The sequence below is a fragment of the Larus michahellis genome, chromosome W (genome assembly GCF_964199755.1).
Source record: "Larus michahellis chromosome W, bLarMic1.1, whole genome shotgun sequence".
NCBI classification, from domain to species: Eukaryota; Metazoa; Chordata; class Aves; order Charadriiformes; family Laridae; genus Larus; species Larus michahellis.
This window is the reverse complement of record NC_133929.1, coordinates 19874821-19893452: the sequence shown is the minus strand read 5'-3', so window position 1 is coordinate 19893452 and position 18632 is coordinate 19874821. Positions and strand designations below refer to the sequence as shown.

The following is an 18632-nucleotide window of genomic DNA, read 5'->3' as shown; positions in this document are numbered from 1 at the left end:
CACAATAGTCACAATCTGGGTGTGCTGAATCAAATCAAAAGGACTTGGAGAGTGCATGTTGGTGCTATGAGACTGAGGAATGCAAGTGGAGGCACAGGGTCTGAGGAACCCTCCATAGCCTGTTTTGAACCTGCTAATGTGCTCTGCTTGCTTAATGGCATCTTATAAAACATCTGGTCTTAAACGCCCATATATTGATTCAGTATATGGAAATCTGGTATTACACTACTGCTGTTTCTAGGAACAGCTTATATAAACAGATCTGAAATGATTGTGCCATACGGTTTTATTTCTGGAGTGCTTTGACAACATTTTTTAGGGGGGGGTTGAATAATTGGAGTGATTTATAGCTCCCCCTCGCTTCCTTCAAGGTGGATGATGACTAAGCTGTAAAAGCCACAAATTTTGGTGTCCAGGTTCATAAGGGGTTTCAGTTGATGGTTAACTGAATGACAAATCTCTGCTGTGCATTCCCGTGTGACTCCAGTGAGTGGGTGATAAGGCCTAAATCCTCCATAGAGTACAAAGGTGCAGGCTGAAAAGGAAGCACATTTTACAGGCTCTATGTGCTTTTACCATGCCACATTTACCACACATTAGTGAAGGCAAATACAGGGAAATGAGAGGTTTTGAAGAGATAAATAGGTTGTGGCCCTTTTGCAAACATCAGTAACAGCTTGAATATGGTATCTGGGTAAAGAGCGAAGCTGCAGGCTCTGGATTAGGTTTAAAGTCTAAGAAATTCGGACAGGTTGAAGATGCTGTTTGTCCTGACATTTCTTCCTCACCAGCCTGACTCTCAGGCCCTGCCATCTCAGGCTGTCTCACAGAACTGCCATCGTTCTGTCAAAAGTCTTTGGCTACTCAAACAAACCAAAAATAGTGTTTTATCACTTGGCAGATCCAGTGATATCTAGATAGAGGATGTGCAGAGTCATGTGGCTATTCCTATGTGACGTGACCAGGAGCACAGGCAATTAAGTAGAAAGTGATAAAGATGTGTGCAACTGCTGGACTGGCTTTCTCCATCCTTGTTCATAATCACAAAATCACAGACTCACAGAATGGTTTGGGTTGGAAGGGACCTTAAAGATCATCTAGTTCCAACTGCCCTGCCATGGGCAGGGACACCTCCCACGGGCAGGGACACCTCCCACTAGACCAGGTTGCTCAAAGTCTCATCCAGCCTGGCCTTGAACACTTCCAGGGATGGGGCATTGACAGCTTCCCTGGGCAACCTGTTCCAGTGCCTCACTACCCTTATCATAAAGAATTTCCTCCTGATATCCAATCTAAATCTACCCTCTTTCAGTTTGAGGCTGTTACTCCGTGTCCTATCATTACACTCCCTGATAAAGAGTCCCTCCCCATCCTTCCTGTAGGCCCCCTTTAGGCACTGGAAGGCTGCTATAAGGTCTCCTCGGAGCCTTCTCTTCTCCAGGCTGAACAGCCCCAACTCTCTCAGACTGTCCTCATAGGAGAGGTGCTCCAGCCCTCTGATCATCTTCGTGGCCCTCCTCTGGACTTGCTCCAACAGGTCCATGTCCTTCTTGTGCTGAGGACTCCAGAGCTGGACGCAGTACTCCAGGTGGGGTCTCACCAGAGCAGAGCAGAGGGCTGGAATCACCTCCCTTGACCTGTTGGCCATGGTTCTTTTGGTGCAGCCCAGGATGCGGTTGGCTTTCTGGGCTGCAAGTGTGCATTGCCAGCTCATGTTGAGCTTCTCGTCTACCAACACCCCCAAGTCCTTCTCCTCAGGGCTGCTCTCAAGCCATTCTCCGCCCAACCTGCATTTGTGCCTGGGATTGCCCCGACCCAGGTGCAGGACCTTGCACTTGGCCTGGTTGAACTTCATGAGGTTTGCACAGGCCCACCTCTCAAGCCTGTCCAGGTCCCTCTGGATGGCATCCCTTCCCTCCAGTGTGTTGACCGTGCCACACAGCTTGGTGTCGTCAGCAAACTTGCTGAGAGTGCACTCAATCCCACTGTCCATGTCACTGACAAAGATGTTAAACAGCACCAGTCCCAGTACTGACCCCTGAGGAATGTCATTCATCACCGGTTTCCATGTGGACATTGAGCCATTGACCAACCCTTTGAGTGCAGCCATCCAGCCAGTTCCTTATCCACCAAGTGGTCCATCCATCAAATCCATGCTTTTCCAATTTAGAGACAAGGATGTTGTGTGGGACAGTGTCAATGGAATTCCTCAAACACTCGCAAAGAAATAAATAATGCAGGCCTGACGTTCAAAGAACTGATAAGGCTCAGGCACCTGAAAAGTGTCGGAGGACTTCCTTGTGAAGCCAAGATAGTTCTGCCACTGATGTGGTGAGGTTGCTAGTTCTCTGTTCTCGAGGCCTTCATGTCCGATAAGTGACCTTTGCTTCATTATCCGTGAAATACATATACTAATGAAACATATATGACTATGTCACTCATCTCTCCACCCAAATCATGCAGCATGTGACCTGAGAGAAGGGAGAAACCTGAGACAAGGCTGTCCTTGGCGAGGGGGGTGGACTGTGCTAATTCAGCAAACATAAAAGGGGAAAATAAGTGCCCCTGGGAAGAACAAAGAATCATACCTGGGAAGTTTTTTCCCAAGAAAGAAGATTATGCCTGGGAAGATTACCTGAAAAAGACACTGGAACCAGGACTGGTGATCTCTTTCTCTCTGTCTTTTTCTCTGTCTTTTCCTTTCTCTATCCCTCGGTTTTCTCTTAGAGTTGTTAAGTAACGGTTACAGTTGTTAAGTAACAACCTTAAGTACCGCTTCCCATAAGTTGTTGTATGCCTGTTGTTAAGTAACACAATGCATACCTCACCGCTTGCCATAATTTGTTATATAACTAAACAATTATCGTGAACTTGTTAAGACCTATACTAATCATTTCACGAAATTAATAAATGTTTCTATATGGACCTTGAGATTTATCTCACCTTACTTCACGCCGTTGGGGACGAATCTGAAGTCACTTATGCCCCCTCTTTCCTGAGAGTGGGACGTGACACCCAGCCCTACAGTCACGAGTGCTTGAGTTGCAAGGTAAAGCAGATAGAAGAAAGAATTCCTGCAGGAGGGTGGCTGCTCCAGTCCATAGTAAGCGGTTCTCCGGTCCAGATAGGAATTCATCTGCTAATGGCAGATGCTGTCCTCAACATTAGAGGGGCCCTGCCTCCAGCCAGGAGGAGGAGAGGGGCAACAGAGTTTATTGGACTGTTTGGATTCAATGGCCTGGCACATTAGAGCCACAAAAGTATAAAGCCCCAGTGGACAGCGGTGCACAGTGTACCCTATTGCCATCACATCATAAAGGGACAGAATCTGTCACTATTTCCAGTATGACAGGTGGGTCTCAAGAACTGACTGTACTGGAGGCTGAAGTGAGTCTGAATGGGAATAAATGGGAGAAGCACCCCATTGTGACTGGCCCAAATGCTCTGTGCATCCTTGGCATAGACTGCCTCAAGAGAGGGTATTTCAAAGACCCGAAAGGCTTTTGGTATAGCAGCTGTAGAGACTGAGAATATTACACAGCTGTCTACCTTGCCTAGTCTTGCAGATGACTCTTCTGTGGTGGGACTGCTGAAGGTTAAAGAACAGCAGGTGCCAATTGCTGCTGCCACGGTGCATCAATGACAGTATCGCACTAACTGAGACTCCCTGATTCCCATCCAGAACCTGATTCGTCGGCTGGAGACCCAAGGAGTGATCAGCAAGACTCGCTCACCCTTTAGTAGCCCTATATGGCCAGTGTGAAAGTCTGACAGAGACTGGCAGCTAACAGTAGTACAGTAACAGTAACAGGCCAGTACCGTGGCCTGAATGAAGTCACACCACCACTGAGTGCTGCCATCCCAGACATGCTAGAACTCCAATATGAACTGGAGTCAAAGGCAGCCAAGTGGTATGCTACAATTGACATTGCTAATGCCTTTTTCTCTATTCCTTTAGCAGCAGAGGGCAGGCCACAGTTTGCGTTCACCTGGAGAGGCATCCAGTCCACCTGGAATCGACTGCCCCAGGGGTGGAAACCCAGCCCTACTATTTGCCATGGGCTGATCCAGACTGCACTGGAGAAGGGTGGAGCTCCAGAACACCTGCAATACAGTGATGACATCATTGTGTATTACACAGCACAAGAATTTTTCAAGAAAGGTAAGAAAATAATCAAGGTTCTTCTGAAAGCAGGTTTTGCTGTAAAAAGAGGTAAGGTCAAGGGACCTGCATGAAACATCCCGTTCTTGGGGATTAAGTGGCAAGATGGGCGTCACCAGATCCCAGTGGATGTGATTAACAAGATAACAGCTGTGTCCCCACCTACTAACAAAAAGGAAACACAAGCCTTCTTAGGCGTTGTGGGTTTCCGGAGACTGCATATTCCAGGTTATAGTCAGATTGTGAAACCTCTCCATGAAGTGAATCCAAAGAAAAATGAGTTTACATGGGGCCCTGAGCAACGACAATCCTTTGAGCAAATTAAACGGGAGATTGTGCATGCAGTAGCCCTTGGACCAGTCCAAACAGGACGGGACATCAAAAACATGCTCTACACCACAGCTGGAGACAATGGCCCTACCTGGAGCCTCTGGCAGAAAGCACCAGGGGAGACTCAAGGTCGACCCCTAGGATTCTGGAGTCGAGACTATAAAGGCTCTGAAGCCAACTATACCCCAACTGAGAAAGAAATCTTGGCAGCATATGAAGGGGTTAGAGCTGCTTCAGAGGTAATTGGTACTGAAGCACAGCTCCTCCTGGTGCCCCGATTACCAGTGCTGGGCTGGATGTTCAAGGGTGAAGTTCCTTCTAGGCATCATGCCACCGATGCTACCTGGAGTAAATGGGTTGCCTTAATCATGCAGCGAGCTCGAATAGGAAACCCCAGTCATCCAGGAACTGTAGAAGCAATCACAAACTGGCCCGAAGGCAAAGACTTCACAATGCCACCTGAGGAGGTGGTGACCTGTGCTGAGGAATCCCCACCATATAATGAACTGTCAGATAATGAGAAACAGTATGCCTTGTTCACTGATGGGTCTTGTCCTATTGTAGGGAAACACAGAAAGTGGAAAGCTGCTTTGTGGATTTCTACAGGAGTCGCAGAAGCCACTGAAGAGCTACTGGAGAGCCACTGGAGAGCTACTGTGTGGAGTCCTACACTACAAGTTGTAGAAGCCACTGAAGGAGAAGGTGAATCGAGTCAATTTGCATAGGTAAAAGTCATCCAGCTGGCCTTAGACATTGCTGAACAAGAAAAGTGGCCAATACTTTATCTCTATACTGACTGATGGATGGTGGCCAATGCTCTGTGGGGGTGGTTAAAGCAGTGGAAGCAGAGCATCTGGCAGCGCAAAGGTAAACCCATCTGGGCTGCTGAATTGTGGTAAGATGTTGCTGATGGGCTAGGGAAACTAGTTGTAAAGGTACGCCATGTAGATGCCCACGTACCCATGAGTCGGGTTCAAAGACCCAAAAGAGTATCAGTGGGCTTTTGGTACAGCAGCTTGTAACGGGTTCTTTTTTGGAGAGATTCCAACATACAAACCGGAGCCCACACAAATTAAGAAAAGGTTAACTCTGCTTTATTGTGAAGCCTTGCTACAGAGAAAAAAAACAAACAGTGAATTCAGCTTTATTGCGAAGCCTTGCTAAGCAGTTCCCAAATGTCCCAAAAGTTACTTCAGAGAGTCTTACCACCCCATAGATTGTAGTAGCACCAACGAGCAGCAGGACAACGAGGAGCCGCATTGGTACGGCAGAGGGAGGCAGGCACAGTGCTTTCCAGGGCGTCCCCTGTATCTTCAAAGTGCGCTCATGTCTCTCTCCCCCTCTCTGGCCCGAGACAGCCCCCTTATATCCTGCACTGGATTGAGTAGAAAAGTACAGGCTAGAGTCGCTGTGCGCGTGGCCAGCACATGCAGCGAGCCTCACCAGACTCATGATCCAGCTTTGCTAACAGCGGCTGTCTGATATGTGACTACATTGTTGTACTCCCTTCTTGGAATCTTCTTCTGTGAAGGTCAGGTTCTCACGGATACACACATAGTTTTTACAGCAACAGTACTGAGTCCCTTTTTCTCAGCACGTATACTGGGTTTGGTTCAACTAGTAATTTTCCATTGTGTCTCACTCGGACCATCCTCTATTATCCCTTATACATGCCACCCCGTGGTCCATAGTTGGGACACGACAATATTCTTCAACTTGTACAAGGGTATGATGCAAAGCGGCATCTACAACTGATCGTATACTGTTTATTAAACACGGCAAACAGCATACTAAACATAACAGACAAATTCCTCCTACACAGGCAATGAGTATAATTTGCTTCAACCAACTCTCCAGGAGCTGGAGAGTAGAAGTCTGAGGGCAATGAAGAAGGATTTCAGGGCCTTGGGACAGCTTGTCAAGGGTTCGGGAGCACAAATTGTGTTCTCCTCTGCCCTTCCAGCTTTGGGGACTGACGAATGGGTAAACAAGAAAATCGAACAGATCAACACCTGGCTCCAAAACTGGTGCTTTGAGCAGGGCTTTGGGTTCAGTGATCATAGTTTGATCTACAGGACACCGGGCCTGCTCGCTGTAATAAATAGCCAGATCCCTTAAACAGAAATGGCACTTATTTTATTATAGGGACAAAGTCAATAAAGCAAAAGCACAGCGCTGGGTGCATGACTCAAGTCAGAGGCACACCAGCTAACACTTCACCCACGTCTTATATACATTCAATATTGCATACGTATTCACTATTTTAGACAGAGTAATTGTTGATAATGGTTGATTATCATTAGTCCTTTTTCTCTTCTATATGTGTGTTTCCTTCTGACAATTGTTTCTGAGGATCGATGATCTTCAGTTCCCTTTTCCCATGCATCTGTTTCCTTCTGGTAGGATTGATTATCATCAACTCCCTTCTCCTATGCATCTGTTTCCTTCTGTTAATCACTTGTGGGGTCTTTTGGAGAAGTTCTCTTTTGTTTCTCTCGGATGTTTTTCTTCATGATGTTTTTCTTCATAGCTGCTGTTAGTTGTTATCTTTGAGGTTTCTCATGTTTCCTAATTTACTAAAGGTTAGTTATCCTTATAAGTCAAAGATTTATAGCCTTGTTATTATGGCGAAAGCCAACAATACCTTCACTATTTTTCACATTGGTAAGAATGGGAAAACCCTATCCCAAAAGGGGAAAAGGGTACTAGGCCAAGAGTTAGCAAGGCTCATGGACAGGGCTTTAAACTAGTATCGAAGGGGGAAGGGGATAAAACCAGGCCCACTAGTAATGAGCCTAGGGATAAAGGGCCAAGGATGGGGGTGAAATCGGTAGCCCAGCTCAAGTGCATCTACACGAATGCACATAGCATGGGCAACAAATGGGATGAGCTGGAAGCCATTGTGCAGCAGGACAGCTATGATGTAGTTGCCATCACGGAAACGTGGTGGGATGACTGTCACGACTGGAATGCTGTGATGAATGGCTATAAGCTCTTCAGAAGGGACAGGCAAGGGAGGAGAGGCAGGGGTGTGGCTCTGTACATTAGGGAGTGTTTTGATTGGATAGAGCTAGATTCCAGTGATGATAAAGTCGAGTGTTTATGGGTAAGGTTGAAGGGGAGGGCAAATAAGGGAGATGTTGTGCTGGGAGTATGCTACAGACCACCCAACCAGGATGAGGAGACAGATGAAGTATTCTATAAGCGGCTGGCTGAAGTCTCGCAATCGCCAGCCCTTGTTCTGGTTGGGGACTTCAACCTGCCGGGCATCTGCTGGAAATATAACACAGCAGAGAGCAGGCAGGCTAGGAGGTTCCTTGAGTGCATGGAAGATAACTTCCTGACACAACTGGTAGGTGAGCCTACCAGGGGAGGTGCCTCGCTAGACCTACTGCTCACAAACAGAGAAGGACTCGTGGGAGATGTGGTGGTCGGAGGCCGTCTTGGGTTTAGTGATCATGAAATGGTCAAGTTTTCAATTGGTAGTGATGTAAGGAGGGGGGTTAGCAAAACCTCCACCTTGGACTTCCGGAGGGCGGGCTTTGGCCTGTTCAGGACACTGGTTGAGAGAGTCCCTTGGGAGACAGTCCTGAAGGGCAAAGGGGTCCAGGAAGGCTGGACGCTCTTCAAGAAGGAAATCTTAAAGGCCCAGGAGCAGGCTGTCCCCAAGTGTCACAAGATTAAAGGGCGGGGAAAATGGCCAGTCTGGATGAACAAGGAACTTCTGATGGGATTTAGGAATAAAAGGAGGGTTTACCACCTTTGGAAGAAGGGACAGGCAACTCAGGAGGAGTACAGAGATCTCGTGAGGTTATACAGAGAGAAAATTAGGAAGGCAAAAGCCCAGCTGGACCTCAACCTGGCCACTAACATTAAGGACAACAAAAAAAGTTTTTATAAATACATCAACAAAAAGAGAGCCAGGGAGAATCTCCATCCCTTACTGGGTGCGGGGGGGAAAGTTGCAACCAAGGACGAGGAGAAGGCTGAGATACTTAATGCCTTCTTTGCCTCCGTCTTCAACAGTCAGACCAGCTATCCCCAGGGTGTTCAGCCTCCTGAGCTGGAAGATAAGGGTGGAGAGCAGAACAACCCACCCATAATCCAGGAGGAAGTAGTCAATGATCTGCTTCTGCACCTAGACGCACATAAGTCTATGGGGCCGGATGGGATTCACCCAAGAGTACTCAGGGAGCTGGCGGGAGAGCTCACCAAGCCTCTCTCCATCATTGATCAACAATCCTGGTCAACAGGGGAGGCACCAGATGACTGGAGGGTGGCTAATGTGACGCCCATCTACAAGAAAGGTTGGAAGGAGGATCTGGGGAACTACAGGCCTGTCAGCCTGACCTCAGTACCAGGAAAGATCATGGAGAGGATCATCTTGAGTGAGCTCTCAGGGCAAGTGCAGCCAAGGGATCAGGGCCAGCCAGCATGGGTTTAGGAAAGGGAGGTCCTGTGTAACCAACCTGATCTCTTTCTATGACCATGTGACCCACCTTCTGGATGCGGGGAAGGCTGTGGTCGTTGTCTATCTGGACTTTGGTAAGGCCTTTGACACCGTCCCCCACAGCATTCTCCTGGAGAAGCTGGCAAATCACGGCATAGACAAGTGTACTCTTCGCTGGGTAAAAACTGGCTGGATGGCCGTGCCCAGAGAGTTGTAATCAATGGGGTGAAATCCTCTTGATGGCCGGTCACCAGTGGTGTCCCTCAGGGCTCAGTTTTGGGGCCAGTTTTGTTTAATATCTTTATCAACGATCTGGATGAATGGATTGAGTGCACCCTCAGTAAGTTTGCAGACGACACCAAACTAGGAGGGAGTGTTGATCTGCTTGAGGGTAGGAAGGCTCTACAGAGGGACCTGGACAGGCTGGATCAATGGGCCAAGGCCAACTGTATGAGGTTTAATAAGGCCAAGTGCCGGGTCCTGCATTTCGGTCCCAACAACCCCAAGCAACGCTACAGGCTTGGGGAAGAGTGGCTGGAAAGCTGCCCAGCAGAAAAGGACCTGGGGGTGCTGGTGGACGGCCAGCTTAACATGAGCCAGCAGTGTGCCCAGGTGGCCAAGGAGGCCAACAGCATTCTGGCTTGTGTCAGGAATAGCATGGCCAGCAGGAGTAGGGAAGCGATCGTGCCTCTGTACTCGGCACTGGTGAGGCCTCACCTCGAGTACTGTGTTCAGTTCTGGGCCCCTCTGTACAAGAGGGACATTGAGGTGGTGGAGCGTGTCCAGAGGAGAGCTACCAGGCTGGTGAGGGGTCTGGAGACCAGGTCATATGAGGAGAGGCTGAGGGAGCTGGGCATGTTTAGCTTGGAGAAGAGGAGGCTGAGGGGAGACCTCATTGCCCTCTACAACTACCTGAAAGGAGGTTGGAGAGAGGTGGGTGTTGGCCTCTTCTCCCAAGTAAATAATGTCAGGACCAGAGGAAATGGTCTGAAGTTGCGGCAGGGGAGGTTTAGATTAGATATTAGGAAGAATTACTTTACTGAAAGAGTGGTCAGGCACTGGAACAGCCTGCCCAGGGAGGTGGTTGAGTCACCATCCCTAGAGGTATTTAAGAAACGTCTAGATTTGGCACTTCAGGGCATGCTCTAGTGGCAGAGATTGTAGGTTGTTTGGTTGGCCTCAATGATCTTAAGGGTCCTTTCCAACCATGAAGATTCTGTGATTCTGTGAACCCCACCCCCAAGTCCATCCAAGAAACAGGTTCCACACAGTGGTTTCCACAAGTTGCTGGTTCAGTCTTGCGCAGTTCTTGCAACTGGGCATGGATGGATTTGGAGTGGTCATTTAGATTCATACAACACAATCCTTTAAAATCTTGACAACCATGTCTGTGAGCTAAAAGTAAAAAAAATCAATAGCAGCTCTGTTTTGCAGCGTCGCATGTCGAATACTATCTACATCTAGCAATAACTCAGAAATAGCTGTACTAGTAGCATCACTAAACTTGGCTAACCAGCATCCAAGTTTATTCAGGGTCGTCAACGCTTGTGCACTGGCAACTCCTGGGGCTAAAAAGGATGCGACTATGGTCCTGGGAGACCCCAGAATTCAGTTTGGTCATTGCAGTATGGGGGAAATGCATGTTCGTCGTGTCGATGTTGGTGTAATGTTCAGTTCTGTTGTAACCATAAAGCTACAGTGACACTGGGATTAAAAATAGTCAGTCGGCTTAATGTACATGGTCCTCCTTTAATTGCTTTGGGAATTCCAGCCCACGCCCGGTACCCACAGATTAAAAACAGTCCTGGTGAGAGAGTCATATCTGTCGAGTAACTCTTCGTGATATTTGGACTAGTAGTATTACACCATTGTGTGTTATTCTGGTACCACGGGGTGGTGGCATTGACCCACCAGGAGACTATGTTGTTGCTTGTACTGGTGAAGTAAGGAAAAAAGGGAAAAAAGAAAAAAAAAACAAACAAAAAACAAATGCATAGGTCTGCATTTAGTGTTCCTAAAATGCGGAGCTCCTGGGGCAGTAATGCAGGGGACTCCCCAATATATGGGAGCCAGCTGTCTCATACTTTGATGATGCTTGCATCTGACTGGAGGCCGGGGCTGTCGGCAGTGCCCTGAATCATCATGTTGAATTCACTAGTTGTTAGCAGCACTCCCACTAGGCACGTCGTGAACAGATTTTGGAGTGTGGCTGTGCTAAGACACAGCGTATCTTGTCCTGCTGCATTAGCCAGAGTTACCCAGATGTTTTGATCGTGGAGGTAGTGTGTTTGCAGGTACCTATTCAATGATATAAACAGCAGAAATGGTTAGAGACACCACCCTCCCACTGCCTCCCCAGCCTTCTAATCTCTGCACCGTAATTGCTGAGCAGGCACACGTAGCCACTGTGCTTCTCCTGGTACCGCTATTGAAACTGCCTATGTGTCATTGGCTACCACTACTTCAGCTGCAATGGGCCCCACTTCTCCTGGGGCTTGATACCAGACGTGTGCACCTGCAAATATCTTTGGTATATGGGGGGCTGGTGATACAAAGTGGGGGCATTACCCAAAAGTAAATATAGGCCAATGGCCCTGTGCTCGATGGGCACCGCAGAGTGAGAGGGAGTCCTTGTTAGCAAGAATCCTGGGCAGCAAGAGAGTCCTTGTTAGCAAGAGTGCACGCGGACTCCCTGTTCTTGCTGGTATTTAAAGGGTTCAAACAGGCATAGTTTTCCCACTGTGCCTTGATCTTCTTCATCAACAGGCCAGGAATCTCAAGCGGCTAGATAAGGTGTCCCTGAGCCCATCACAGAATTATGTCATCTAAGTGCAAGTGTTTTCTTGCCAGCACCCGAGACTGAATAACAATTAGTGTGATATATGTGTTTTCCAGCACCCAGGTGCAAGTCCCTTGAGCGTATTTACAATCCTCCTCGCCGATCTTCCGTTGCTTTCCCATATTCCACCCCCTTGCTCAAGAGACCGCTTCTGCTGGGGTTCATTTAGTTTCGTGGGGTATAACACACAGTAATTTACAAAGGCATGCAATAAACATATTTATATAGAAAAAAGAAAAAAAACATGTCTTTACAATACTGCTTTGAATCAGGTGTCCTATTTCTCTTTTTCTGCCGCTTTCTCATAGCGCGTACGGCATGTTTTTGTGCTAACATGGCACATTCCCTTTCTAATTGTTCCTGGGTTTTTTTTTTCCCATCACTTACAGCTGACATAAAAGTCTGCCTTTGCAACAACAGTTCAGCCTTAAGTTTCTCATTTCCTACAGAGCATCCTATAGATTTTGGCTCAACTCCTTTTCCCGATCAACCATGATCTTATAGGCAAACAACAAACAACCAGCCATACGCCCTGCACGGGCGAGCCATTCCCAAGAGCGTAAGCGTATTGGCTGGTGAAACCCCCCCCTCCCCCCAGTATTTCAGGACTTGCATTGGTTCTACGGCCCCCCGGGGTTCCGGCCCCACACAAGTGCAGGTTTCCCACTTATCCCACAAGGTACACCACGGCTCCATGGTCCACCCTGGTCTAATATCTGGGGGGCACTCGCCTCCTCCTTGTCCTTACGTCTAAACACTGTGTATATATAAACTCTTCGCTTGATGGAGTGTCAGCCCTAGTTGCATACGAGAACAGTACCACACCGGGCAGAACACCTGCTCAAGTGGAGTCATGTAACGACACTGCACACAACAAAAAGCAAACAGTAGCACAGATGCTGATCAGCAGGTATAAGCTGGCGCCCACACACACTTACACAGTAGACGTACAAAAACACCACTTCTGTCTCGGGGAGACAATGCTCCCACCATGGGTGGTTTCAACCCCCCCATACAGGGACGGTGCAATCTTGGGGCAGCTATGCTCTCTACTGACCAAGCCCCATCCACTATTCACCGGTGTGGGGGACAGCGCGATCTTGGTGCAGCTGTGCCCTCCACTGACCAAGCCCCATCCACTATTCACCAGCTTGGGGACAGCACGATCTTGGTGCAGCTGTGCCCTCCACTGACCAAGCCCCATCCACTATTCACCAGCTTGGGGACAGCACGATCTTGGTGCAGCTGTGCCCTCCACTGACCAAGCCCTATCCACTATTCACCAGCTTGGGGACAGCATGATCTTGGTGCAGCTGTGCCCTCCACTGACCAAGCCCCATCCACTATTCACCAGCTTGGGGACAGCACGATCTTGGTGCAGCTGTGCCCTCCACTGACCAAGCCCCATCCACTATTCACCAGCTTGGGGACAGCATGATCTTGGTGCAGCTGTGCCCTCCACTGACCAAGCCCCATCCACTATTCACCAGCTTGGGGACAGCATGATCTTGGTGCAGCTGTGCCCTCCACTGACCAAGCCCTATCCACTATTCACCAGCTTGGGGACAGCATGATCTTGGTGCAGCTGTGCCCTCCACTGACCAAGCCCCATCCACTATTCACCAGCTTGGGGACAGCATGATCTTGGTGCAGCTGTGCCCTCCACTGACCAAGCCCTATCCACTATTCACCAGCTTGGGGACAGCATGATCTTGGTGCAGCTGTGCCCTCCACTGACCAAGCCCCATCCACTATTCACTGGTGGGGGGCAGCGCAATCTTGGCGCAGCTGTGCACTCCACTGAGCAAGCCCCGTCCATATCTCTACTGTAATATTTCTGCAACACAGACTGTGAGATTTCTGTTTAAAGCATAGTGTGACTTTGTTTTCTGGACCTGTGGCCCTTCCCACTGTATTCCTTTTTAAAGTGGGAAATGTTAGCTTTAGGCTTTTCTTTTTTTTTTTTTTAACATTGCATAGTCATTTGCTGTCATCCAGTTAGCTATTTGCATATTACCACAGCTAAAGAAACATAATTATCTCACAAAAATGATGTTAAATAATGACTTCTTTGACAATACAAGTAGCATTTGAAGCTTAAGATGTCAGTATTTTATCTGTTCGCATAAACCAATCATCATATACATTTTAAAATGCAGCTCTTTAACCTGTATTATATGGCATTCTATAATTCCATTTTTTTCTTCCATTCTATCCATTATAATGTAAATGTACAGCGAGGAATATAGTTTTAAGTCCTACTTAGTTAAAATACTTTACATTTGAAGTTAAAACTATGTAACTGGTTTGTATTATTGGAATCCCATCCTCATCGCCAATTATGTAACCTTTTCTTTTTTAAAGACTCCAACATACAAACCAGAGCCCACACAAAGGTAAAAAAAAAAAAAAAAAGGTTAACTCTGCTTTATTGCGAAGCCTTGCTAAGCAGTTCCCAAATGTCCCAAAAGTTACTTCAGAGAGTCTCACCACCCCAGAGATTGTAGTAGCACCGACGAGCAGCAGGATAATGAGGAGCTCCATTGGTACAGCAGAGGGAGGCAGGCACAGCGCTTGCTAAGCAGTTCCCAAATGCCCAAAAGTTACTTCAGAGAGTCTTACCAACCCATAGATCATAGTAACATCGCCAAGCAGCAGGATAACGAGGGGCTACATCGGTACAGCAGAGGAAGGCAAGGCACAGCACTTGTTCAGGGCATCCCCTGTATCTTCAAAGCACGCTCATGTCTCTCTCCCCCTCTCCGGCCCGAGACAGCCCCCTTATATCCCTCACCGGATTGAGTAGAAAAGTACAGGCTAGAGTCACTGCGCGCGTGGCCAGCACATGCAGCGAGCCTCACCAGACTCATGATCCAGCTTTGCTAACAGCAGCTGTCTGATATGTGACTACATTGTTGTACTCCCTTCTTGTTATCTTCTTCAAAGGTCAGGTTCTCATGGATACACACATCGTATTTACAGCAACAGTACTGAGTCCCTTTTTCTCGACACATATACTGGGTTTGGTTCAACTAGTAGTTTTCCATCGTGTCTCACTCGGACCATCCTCTATTATCTCTTAAACAACCAAGCATATGAACTTAAAGGCAAGAAATTAATGAGATAATTAATTTTAAACTGTTTGCAAGCATATTTCATGTGATACAACTATCTTTATAAAAAAGTCACTCACCCAAAATAATCTAAACAGCTATAAACTGTAAGTAAATACAAATCCATTCTGAATAAATACAATAATTACTACATGATATTGACCAGAATCAAACGCAAGCTCACAGAAATGCATAATTTTACTCTAAGTTAATACTATTAAATATTTTATTTCATTAAAGCTTCGACTGAATATACTAGTCAACTAATAAAATAAAATTTCTAACAAAAATTCTTACAAGAAAAGCTTAAATACTGCAAAATTAAAATAGAAATATATTAGAATAAAAACCTTCCTGTATAAATTTGTAGCATAGCAAAAAATGTACAAATGGCCCTATATTAGCAGAAACACAGTGGTAAGAGGATAAAAGTAAGAGGAAACAACTGCCTGCTTCTTTGTTCCATCATCAGCAAAAGGAAGAAACCTACAATTATTTTTCAGACAGTAGAGTGGAGGCATAAAAAAACCCATTAGCTGAGAACACACAGGGCTGGGCATATCAGAAGTACTTCACAACCACTAAGGAAGGAAGCTAGTACTATGATGAAGCATCCTTCTTTGACTACAGGGACAAGCACTGTGTTAAGAACATGGCAATGGAGAACATGACAGAAACAGCAAGAAAAATTGCCATCATGAAGGCTAGTCACGATTTCCAAAACACAATTCAGAGGAGGTAGCTCTTTTAGAGGCCGAAGTGAGCCTGAATGGGAATAAATGGGAGAAGCACCCCATTGTGACTGGCCCAGATGCTCCGTGCATCCTTGGCATAGACTACCTCAAGAGAGGGTATTTCAAAGACCTGAAAGGGTATCGGTGGGCTTTTGGTATAGCAGCTGTAGAGACTGAGGATATTACACAGCTGTCTACCTTACCTGGCCTTTCAGATGACCCTTCTGTGGTGGGACTGATGAGGGTCAAAGAACAGCAAGTGCCAATTGATACTTACACAGTGCATCGATGACAGTATCACACTAACTGAGACTCTGATTCCCATCCAGAACCTGATTCGTCAGCTAGAGACCCAAGGAGTCATCAGCAAAACTCGCTCACCCTGAAGGCTCCAAGGACAACTATACCCCAACTGAGAAAGAAATCTTGGCAGCATATGAAGGAGTGAGAGCTGCTTCAGAGGTAATTGGTACTGAAGCACAGCTCCTCCTGGTGCCCCGATTACCAGTGCTGGGCTGGATGTTCAAGGGTAAAGTTCCTTCTACTCATCATGCCACCGATGCTACCTGGAGTAAGTGGGTTGCCTTAATCACACAGCCAGCTTGAATAGGAAACCCCAGTAGTCCAGGAATTATAGAAGTGATCACAAACTGGCCCAAAGGCTAAGACTCCGGAATGCCACCTGAGGAGGTGGTGACCTGTGCTGAGGAATCCCCACCATATAACGAACTGTCAGACAATGAGAAACAGTATGCCTTGTTCACTGATGGGTCTTGTAGTACTGTAGGAAACCATCGAAGGTGGAAAGCTGCTATATGGAGTCCTACATGACAAGCCGCAGAAGCTGCTGAGGGACAAGGTGAATTGAGTCAATTTGCAGAAGTAAAAGCTATCCAGCTGGCCCTAGGCATTGCTGAATGAGAAAAGTGACCAGTACTTTATCTCTGCACTGACTGATGGCCAATGCTCTGTGGGGGTGGTTAAAGCAGTGGAAGCAGAGCAACTGGCAGCGCAAAGCTAAACCCATTTGGGCTGCTGAATTATCACAGACTCACAGAATGATAGGGGTTGGAAGGGACCTCTGGAGATCATCTAGTCCAACCCCCCTGCCAGAGCAGGGTCACCTAGAGCAGGTTGCACAGGAACCCGTCCAGGCGGGTTTTGAACGTCTCCAGAGAAGGAGACTCCACCACCTCTCTGGGCAGCCTGTTCCAGTGCTCTGCCACCCTCAAAGTAAAGAAGTTCCTCCTCATGTTGAGATGGAACTTCCTATGCTCAAGTTTGTGCCTGTTAACGCTCGTCCTGTCACCTGGTACCACTGAAAAGAGCCTGGCCCCATCCTCCTGACACCCACCCTTTAAGTATTTATAAGCATTGATAAGATCCCCCCTCAGTCGTCTTTTTCCAGACTAAAAAGACCCAAATCCCTCAGCCTTTCTTCATGAGAGAGGTGTTCCAGTCCCCTCATCATCTTGGTAGCCCTTTGCTGCACCCTCTCCAGCAGTTCCCTGTCCTTCTTGAACCGGGGAGCCCAGAACTGGACACAGTACTCCAGGTGCAGCCTCACCAGGGCAGAGTAGAGGGGGAGGGTAACCTCCCTCGACCTGCTGGCCACACTCTTCTTGATGCACCCCAGGATGCCATTGGCCTTCTTGGCCACAAGGGCACATTGCTGGCTCATGGTCATTCTGTTGTCCACCAGGACTCCCAGGTCTCTTTCCACAGAGCTGCTCTCCAGCAGGTCAGCCCCCAACCTGTACTGGTGCATGGGGTTATTCCTCCCCAGGTGCAGCACCCTACACTTGTCCTTGTTGAATTTCATGAGGTTCCTCTCTGCCCAACTCTCCAGCCTGTCCAGATCTTGCTGTGTGGCGGCACAGCCACCCATCCCAGTTTTTAGATCATCAGAAAACTTGCTGAGGGTGCACTCTATCCCCTCATCCAGGTCATTGATGAATATATTGAACAGGACTGGACCCAGTACTGACCCCCACTTGTGACCGACCTCTAACTAGACTCTGTGCCCCTAATCACGACCCTCTGAGCTCTGTCTTTCAACCAGTTATCTATCCACCCCACTGTCCATTCATCTATCCCACTCTTCCTAAGCTTCCCTATGAAGATGCTGTGGGAGACAGCGTCAAAAGCCTTGCTGAAGTCAAGGTAGACAACATCCACTGCCCTCCCCTCATCTATCCATCCAGTCATGCCATCATAGAAGGCTATCGGATTAGTCAGATGTGATTTCCCCTTGGTGAATCCATGTTGAGTACTTCTGATAGCTTTCTTTTCCTCCACATGCCTTGAGATGACGCCCAGAACGAGCTGTTCCATCATCTTTCCGGGGATGGAGGTGATGCTGACTGGCCTGTATTTCCCCAGCTCCTCCTTCTTGCCATTTTTGAAGACTGGAGTGACATTGGCTTTCCTCCAGTCCTCAGGCACCTCGCCTGTTCTCCAGGACCTTTCAAAGATGATGGAGAGCGGCCCAGCAATGACTTCCGCCAGCTCCCTCAGCACTCTTAGGTGCATCACATGGGGGCCCATGGACTTGTGAATATCTAATTGATCTAAGTGATCCCTCACTTGATCCTCCTCAATCAAGGGGAGGTTTTCAGAAGTTACCTCCAAAGTCTGGGACTCCTGAGGGCTGGGCCGAGCAGTAAAGACCGCAGCAAAGAAGGCATTCAGTAACTCCGCCTTCTCTGCATCCTCTGTCACCATGGTTCCTGTCTCATTCAACAGCAGGCCCACATTTTCTCTAGTTTTCCTTTTGCCTCCGATATACTTGAAGAAACCCTTCCTGTTGAGCTTGACATCCCTTGCCAGGTTTAATTCCAAGGAGGCCTTGGCTTTCCTTGTTTCATCCCTGCACGATCTGGCAGCATTCTTGTAATCCTCCCAAGGGGTCAGTCCCTTCTTCCACTTACTGTAAACTTCCTTCTTCCACTTGAGCTTTTTCAGAAGCTCCTCCACCAGTGCCTCTGTGTTTGTCAGTACCAGG

General features: G+C 47.7%; 1 long non-coding RNA gene across 1 annotated transcript; it reads right to left on the bottom strand.

Annotated features, from left to right (window-relative positions):
• Positions 1 to 10216: 10216 nt before the first annotated feature.
• On the bottom strand, positions 10217 to 14567 carry LOC141735690 (uncharacterized). The gene is made up of 2 exons (XR_012584814.1): positions 14404 to 14567; positions 10217 to 11240 (listed from the first exon to the last, which is right to left on the bottom strand). It is a non-coding gene; the product is annotated as an uncharacterized LOC141735690 (long non-coding RNA).
• Between the last annotated feature and the right edge of the window lie 4065 nt (positions 14568 to 18632).